The following is a 9,051-nucleotide window of genomic DNA, read 5'->3' on the forward strand; positions in this document are numbered from 1 at the left end:
TTACTATGGGCTTAAGAGAAAACGATATGACACACAATAGTAAAGCACTGAAAAGATCGTTCGTAGCTCTTATATAAAACAATTCCAATAGGTTCAAGAGAATTAAATTTACAAATAATGCAGCTTGATTTGTAAATACAGAAGTTTGTCCTGCAAAACATAAATAATTAAGTTTAACTCCTAAATATGATTTTTTTTAATTTTTTATATTTAATTTATTTGCCCGACCCTTGCGGTAAACTTTCTCAAAAGCCTTCATTTGACATCATGAATCGGAAGAACCAATTAACGTGGAATCCTCGCAGTGTTGGCGGTCTTCTGAGTAATCAGTTATACCCTATTTTGATAATTTGATCACTTTAATTAGGTCACAACATGTTGCTAAACAACAAATCATGCATCGGCAATGGGCTGCGGGTGGGGTCTTATGTCCGTCAGAACCAATCAATGGGGACGAGTGTCCCTTTACAAGTCCATACAAATCTCTCAAGCTCTTCTTTTTTTTTGGCTAAACTAAAATTTACGAGAATATAAAATTTACTTCACATGTTTCTCAATTTTTTCTAAATAATCTAATTGATATTCCATCAACAATAATCAAATAGGAAATTAAGAGAGAATATTAATAAAAATAATTGGAGTATTTAAAAAAAAGTATCATATTAACTAATATAATTAATATATTTAAATTAATTAATTAATGAAAGAGGATGTGAATTATAGGGATTTAAGATCAAAATGGTTAATTTTTTTCCTGCTATATGAAGTAGTATTTCAGAATATCCAAATTACTGATCTTCATTGGTTCAGTCAACAGTTGCCCATGAATTCACGCCCAACTGCAAAGTAAAGACTGTATTTTTTTTACTCTAGTTTTTGGAGTTAAAAGTATTTTTTTAACACTTTAATTTGTATTAAATTTTAATTTGATTTCTCAGTTTTAAAAAAATATACTTTTAATTTTTTGACTCTAAAACAGTTAACAAAAAATATAATATTAAGAGCTTAAGTGTTATTAAAATATTTTTAAATACTAACACATTAATTTTAGTTTTTAAAATAATTATAACTCTTACAAAAAATTAATTATTTAAAACTAATTATCGTAGTATTAAATGACTAGAAACATATTTTTAAACTTAAAAAATTAAATTAAAATGTCATATAAAGTTAAGAATTTAAATGTATACAATTGTCTTCTATTAACTATTAAGTGGAGTGTGGCAAAAAAAAATACCTTTTAAAAATGGGGAAAAAAAATTTACGCTTGGTGTATGACGTGTCTGCAAAATCATTGTTGCTGAAAGAAAGCCTAAATTGTAAGTGATTAAAAAACAACATCATTGACTAAAATACTGATGCCTTGAAGCATCACAGCACTCTGGCAAAACAAAACAAAACAAAAAAAAAATCGCAGCACTTGAATTTCGCTTGCTAGTTTTTCAATCAGTGACGGGTAAAATAATATGAAAATAATTAATATGTTTAAATAAACTGTTCTAGATTTTAAAAGAGTCCGCAAATTCTGACAAGATCTGCATCGCTTGTTTCAGTGAGCACGAGAAGGTCAGTTGCGTCGGTGGACCAGTGCGAAGAATGGTCCCAAAGTTCATCGAACATGTACATTTACGACGAGACTGCGGGGTTGCCACGTGGAATGAGGCCATTGGTCAATGTTTATTCATGTTTGTACTCGTAAAATATGTCTCTCTTGACTTTGGTTTCACAAAAACAAGCCACGTTGGACTTACCACCGGCGTCCAGTAGCAATCGCCACTTTTTTTTTTGTCAAGCGTAAGAGTTCAATTAATTTTGATTTTAATTTTAATTTTAATATCTTAATTTATTTTATTTTTTATATTTATTTATTTGTTAAGATAATTTTTATAATAATAGTAGTTATAGTCAATAAACTTGATTAGTAAAAATATTTTTTAAAAAAATAAAATCAATTTATTACAAATAACTAATTTAACTAGTTTTTTAATCTATTTAAATTAGTTAACTAATTTTTATGAAAAACCATTATGTGCGGAGTATAAGGGACAACTCCCAAGCAAACGAAACATATTTTTTGGACTGTGAAATCGCATGGCACTTAAAATAACTTTCATTCTATTAAAACAAAATCACTGCTTTATTGAGATTTAAATATTACTCCCGATCTTTAATACAAAATTTATTTGATTTTTATTTTAGTTTTAAATATAAAATCTTAATTCATTTTGTTTTTTTATATTTATCAATTTTTTTAAGATAGTTCTTTTAATAATGATACTTCTAGCTGATACAATTGATCAGTAAAAATATTTTAGAAAAGACAATACTTATTTATTACAAGTAACTGATTTAACTAGTTCTTTTAATATACTCAAATCAGTCAACTAGCTTTTATATTAAGGATTGGGAATAACATTAAATAACATGACAGGTAAGATTTTATATGTTGTAATGATATCTGGCTAATCCATTTTTTTAGAATTACTTTTAAATAATTTTACTAATGTCACATGAGACATTAGAGTCCCCCAAAAATGAGGTATTAGAGGAATATATTATTTAAACATGTATAAATGTATAAATGCGTCAATTTATCTTAAACTTAAGAGTAAAAGTTTATCAAACACTTTAAAATATTTTTAAAGTATTTTGTAGTCTAAGTAACATCTTAAAATATTTGTAATACCTTAAAGTATTTTATAGTGAAGTTGTGTAAGTAATTTTTTTTTTAAGAACGATTTTAACATCACGATTAACTCCTTAAAATTGTGTGAAGTGAATATATATCAAACTACATAAAATATTTTTTTGGCCATTTTTCAAGGTACTAGAGGCTAAATGTACTTGAAAACATAATTTAAGACGTTGAATGAATCACAATATGTTGTATCATACTAGACGTATTTAAAAAAATATTTAGGGTGTTGAATCAACCTTAATACTAAATTTAAATTAGTTAAGGTGGAATATGATTTTAAGATCGTGAATAGTTCGTTTTTTTTTTTGGGCAATAAGAGCATGATATATGAATAGCTCGTCAACCAGAATAATGTAGTTGGCCGGTAGTTATAATAAGACAAAGCCGACACATCGTGTCATAACAAATAATGAATTACTTCCTTTGTTTCTTATTATAAGAGATATTTGATACTTATATTATGTTTCTATATATAAGAGACACTTAAAAATTTTTTTTACCTTTTTGTGTTGATTTCATATTTTACTCCTATTTATTTTGTCTCCAACTCACACTCTTTCTCCCTCCTACTCTGTTTCTTTTAATAATTTAATTGTTCTCTTTCATGTCTTCTCTCTTTACTAATGAGAACATTTTTGAAAAAAACTTATATTTTTTTTCATATTGATTATCTTTAACTAATTTTAATTGTTTTTTTATCAACATAATTCAGTTATTCGTCTCTTATAATAAGAAATAGAGGAAGTAAAATGTATGCCCTCAGTTATCTATGCAATAAATAAATAAAAAATCAATTGAAATTAGCTCAGTCAGGGTACAATAGGATGTGAAAATAGTAGAAGTCTTAAATATTACTGATGTAATTTTTTTCTGGACAAAACAGAATCTAAAGAAAAGTACCAACCTCGCAAAGAACAGCGCGGGAACAATATTTGTTTGGTATCAATGCTCAGCACATTTTTTAAAACGTGATTTTTAACAAAAACACCAAATTATTATTTTCACAGTTATATGAATATACCGTCACAGCACTTAAAAAAATGCGAACGCATGTAACGTTTTTAATTATTCAGTAATGCTGCTCCATTATTTATTGATCAGCAAAATAACATGTTCTGATGCAGGGTTAAGCATGTAATTTGATTTTTCCTCACTGGATGCTGATGCGCATGAAACAGTAAAAGAAATCATGAGTGTGGTATTTTTACTCTTAAAAGGATTATAATGTATTGACATTATATATCAATTGCTAATTGAATAATGTAGCTGATTTAATGAAAATAAATGTTACTGACAGTAACACAGTCACATCCAAAAATCCTATTCGTGTTCGTCACGCTTGCTCATCATCGGATCAACCATTAAGAGGGTGTTTGGATACTCTGAAAAGTGTTTCTCAAAAGAACTTTTCCGCAAATCGAGATAAACTCCTCTACATATTTACCTCGTAGACTGTAAAATCACTTCTGAAACCATGGTTTGGTTTCTATCCAAACCCCCTAAATAAATACACTTTGAATAAGTTGTAGCAACCGGCAATAAAGTAAACCAGAAAAAGTTGTCGTCTTAAGCACTTACGGGTATTGATTTTTAAATTTCCACTAAACAACTAGTCAGCCGAGTTGGTAGGCCAACATATAGCGCACATATAACCAAAAATATTAAATTAATTTATAATTTATGATTATAATTATGGTTAACCAAGGTACTGAAAACCGGACCGGCCACTGAACCGGTTGAGATAGTGGTTCAAGGGTCAGAGGGTCAGATCGGAATCAAACCGGTAATTATTAAAATATTATAATTTAATTAAAAATATTCATATTTGTTTATAAATATTTTTAATTAAATTTGAAATGTGCTTAAAAATTAAATTTTCTGCAATTATTCTCTTTAATTATCCAATTTTTATTGATAAATCATATTTTATATATTTCTATCCTTTTCGATTGGTCTTTTTAGTAATCAATTGTAGTTAATTGAGCTTCTTTAGCTTATACTTTGTTTCATTATTTAAATGAATTTTCACTTTAGGATATTATTTTATTTTGGGCAGTGTTTTTTTGGAGATTAATTAAAAACTGATGATGAAAGACAATAATTGATTATTTCGATTTTTTCAATTTATTTTTTTTTGGGCACACTAGTGTAAATAAAAGTTAGGGAATTAAATGATAGTTTTGTTGTATTCTTTTTTTTACGTTTTTTCAACCTAACCTATTAGGTATAGGAAGATGGAGATTTCAGAAGCGAGGCGGCAAGGGCGCCGCTTTTGACCTGGGGGACTTCCAATTTCTTGTTCCAGGCGTGCTCGACGGCGAAAGAAAAATTTTTCAGTTCCAGATCCATGGACGTTCGTCGCCTCCTTTCTTCTTCAACCTCTACTGTCTCCCATCAATTGTAGTTTAAAAAATCTCTTCAATCACAGGTCTCTTTTCTTCTTTAGCTATCACGATTTCCGTCACTCTTCTCTTTCTTCTTCAGCCTCTCTCACCATCTGAATCTCTGATCTTTCATAGCGCCGTGCTTCAAAAAAAATAACTCGGTTAACCCGCATAATCTGCATAATCCAGCGGGTTAACCGAGTCGTTTCTGGTCCAGGCCGGTTTATGACGGGTCACGCCGGTTCAGGTGCCTGCCGGGTTTTTCTATCAACCGGACCGGACAAGTTGCTGGGTCGCCGGTTTCCGGTCTAACCCGGCCGGTCCACATACCCGCCGACTACTGCCCACCGGCGAGACACACTGGATTCTCGCCCAATCTTACAATATAAGTGCCTGGTCTCTGAAGCGGTCGATTTGTCGCATATTTGTTATCGTGCAATTTACATATGCAGCTTCAAAGATGTGAACCATTAAATCGATTCCTTGTATCCATCCCATAACCACCCAAAAAAAAAAAATCCTTTCAAGACTTATACATGGCCAGTCTTAATACTATTTCTGTTTTTTAATATAAAAATTAACTTGATATTTAATTTAGTCTTAAATATAAGATATTAATATACTTTATTTTTATATTTATTAATTTGTTCTAAAATAATTGTCGTAATAGTTATATGTGTTAAAAGTTACAACAAATATTAATTATAGTTAATACACATAATTAACAGGGTGTTTTAAAAAAAATAACACTTAATTATTATAAATAATTAGCTTAACTAATTTTTAAAATATATTTAAATTAGTTAACTAATTTTTATACTTAAAAAAAAAACTGAAAACTCACGGCCATTCTTGATTTAAAAACTCCCAGTTGTGAAAGTTAGGAAACCATCTTGTCGTGTCACTCTGTTGAGATCAAAGCATTGAGAATTGCAATGATTATCAAATCAACCCGATTGAATTATTAATTTAAAAGCTCCCTATTGTGAAAATTAGGCTACCATCTTGTCGTGTCACTGTGTTGTGATCAAAGTATTGAGAATTGAAATGATCATCAAATCAAACCGATTGTTGGTCAAAAAAAAAAAATCAAATCAAACCGATTGAAACAGTAATTTAAAGATTAATGGCCAAATCGGAATCAGCCGTAAAAATCTAAAATAATGGATTAGAAATAAATTCATCGTTGATTGTGAAAAAATTATATTTAAATAAAACACGCCAATAAAACCTATAGCATAAAAAAGTAAAAAACATAAGCACAAGTGATATGTATCTGCATGACAGTATGTATATACACATTTCAAGTTTTTTTTTTGTTAATAAGGGTTCGGCAAAAAAAAAAACGCCAATTGGCGTGTGTGTGTGTGTGTATTGGTCAGAAAATATATGCGTGTGTGTGTTTCCTAGTGACCTGCAAGCTTCGCAAAAATTTTCTTTTGATTTTTGTTTTGTTGCTCGGGCCTATAACTAAAATTAATACAACCACAATTAGTTTATTTTTTTCTGGGTACAATACAACCGCAGTTAGTTTTATCACTGAGAGATAGAAACATACAATTAAAAATACCACTTCCTGTTCTTAATATGAGACTTTTATTTTGATCATAAATATAAGACCCTAATTTACTTTTTCTTTTATATTTATTCGTTTTTTTTAAAATAATCTTTGTAATAATAGTAGTTCTAGTCAATACACTTGATTAGTACATAAAAATACTTTAGAAAAGACAACACCTATTTATTACAAATAACTAACTTAACTAATTTTGCTAATCTACTCAAATTAGTCAATTAGCTCTTATATTAAGAATAGGAGGTGGTGTATATTTAGTTTACTGCGAATGAAGAATTATTTAAAAAGAAAAAAAAAGAGAATGACCACGTATTAATTGTGGAAAACATAAGAGCACACAAACATCAATTGATTCAATATTTTAATCACATAGTCTGTCTAACAAATAAAGTGGACACCTTTGCATACGGAGTGTTTAGGTAAAACAAAAAATATTTTTACATAAATTGGGATAAAAATTTCTCTCATATATTTACTTTGTAAATATTAAAATCACTTTTAAAATGATTTCTACCTAAACCCTTCTTACTAAATGCAAAGTTTATATACTAATTAAGTGCCAACAACACCCCAAAAAAAAAAAAAACACCCCCGCGCCGGAAAACAAAAGCCCGTAGTGTTTGGCGTGGCTGGCCTTTTCAACTCCAAAAAGCCTATTTTAATTAAAAATGATGCTTGGCATGTTTTTACAAAAAAAAAAAAAAATTAAAAGTTACTTTAAAATTGAATTTTTTTTGTACTTTCCGACTCATGACATTTTACTTTTCTTCATATTTAGAGTTTTAAAATTTTTAAAATTGATCAATATATTATCTAAACAGGTTTCTGTTAAAAGAATGTTATAAAATCTTATCAAAATATAATTCACATTATGTTGCGTAATTGACTTTTACCTCATTTTTTATTTACAAAAATTAGTTTAAATAGAAGTCACCTTCATTCATGTTAATCCAGACGGTACATGATCAAGCCTATCTATCATGGATAAGTAAATTAAAATAAATAAATGTCTCATTTAGAATAGCTTATAAGCAATTTTTTCACTGTTATTTATGAAATACGAGATAAATCTGTGAGAAAAGTTTATCTCAACTAATGTAAAACATGTTTATAAACATTTAAATAAATCAATTCGAAGAAGTGTTTTTATTATCATATTTTATCTTGCATGGTTTAAACTGTTCATTAGCTTTTCAGAGAACTGGGGTCAAGATAGAGTTTAGAAGACAAGCTCATATTAAAAATTAAAAAAAACTATATTTTTTTATAAATGCAGGAATAACGTATTAATCTTCCGGTCCTAAATATAATATTTATTTTATAGTATAATTTACACTGTAAAATGAGTCTTATATTTAGAATCGAAGTAGTGTATTCATGCGTTCTCCACCGACGTTAACTATAGGAGCGACAATATCTGTCCTTTCCCTGTTTCTTTTATATAGGTCTTTTCAAATGTATCTATCACGAGTGGTTGGGTCTTTGGAATCGAAGATGACCTAGAGCCATTATTTATGTCGATGTGAACCAGAAAACGACGCCGGTTTGATTTGCATTGGCGACGTGGAGGGCGCTATCAGGGATTGCTGAACAACAGGAATATTCTTTTCATTATCTCTATTTCACACGGCACACACTATTAAATAAGTGGATTCAAATGTTAATTCTGAGACCAACAAATTAAGATCGCGTGAAAGAGTTATCCCCGATAATGCTTTGACTTTAATTTAATCTGATAATATTCCTTTGGTCTCTAATATAGGAGTTAAAAAAATCAATTTATAAAAATTAAATAATTTAGTTAAATTAGCTATTTATTAAAAATATGTGTTATTTTTTAAAAATATTTTCCTTGATCATGTACGTTAAAACCACTTTTTGATATGAATATCTTAACATGTACAGTCAATATGAATGATTTGAAAAGAAAATTATAAATTTAAGAAACTAATTACATTAACATCTCATATTTAGAGATAAAATAAATTCTCTAACTAACTCTAACTAACTCTATATATTTAAAATAGGAGGAACCAACATGTACTATCAGATGATTATTCATTTTAAAGGGTGAAAAAAGAAATGATGAAGAAGAATGGATTAGGAAGGGTGCGGCTGTGTGGTGGGAAGGGGAAAGCGGTGGGATATAGAGCAGGGGGGTATGGGGTTGCTCATATGTGGAGGCGGCTGGATTCAGTTGCGCTGAGGGGATCATGTTGGGCCCGTGAGTGGGCACACCACTCATCATTTCTTGATAATGCCGTCTCCCAACCCAAAAGCATATGCCTCTCCATTATTTTCCCCACTAATTAACCAGGCCCCACTTCACTTTACATGCTTTTTAGAATCACTTTGAAATGTTTTATAAATAATTTTTGTATCATAATTTATAA

The sequence above is a fragment of the Neltuma alba genome, unplaced genomic scaffold (genome assembly GCF_004799145.2).
Source record: "Neltuma alba isolate B1F8T4 unplaced genomic scaffold, ASM479914v2 tig00013372_pilon, whole genome shotgun sequence".
Taxonomy (NCBI): domain Eukaryota; kingdom Viridiplantae; phylum Streptophyta; class Magnoliopsida; order Fabales; family Fabaceae; genus Neltuma; species Neltuma alba.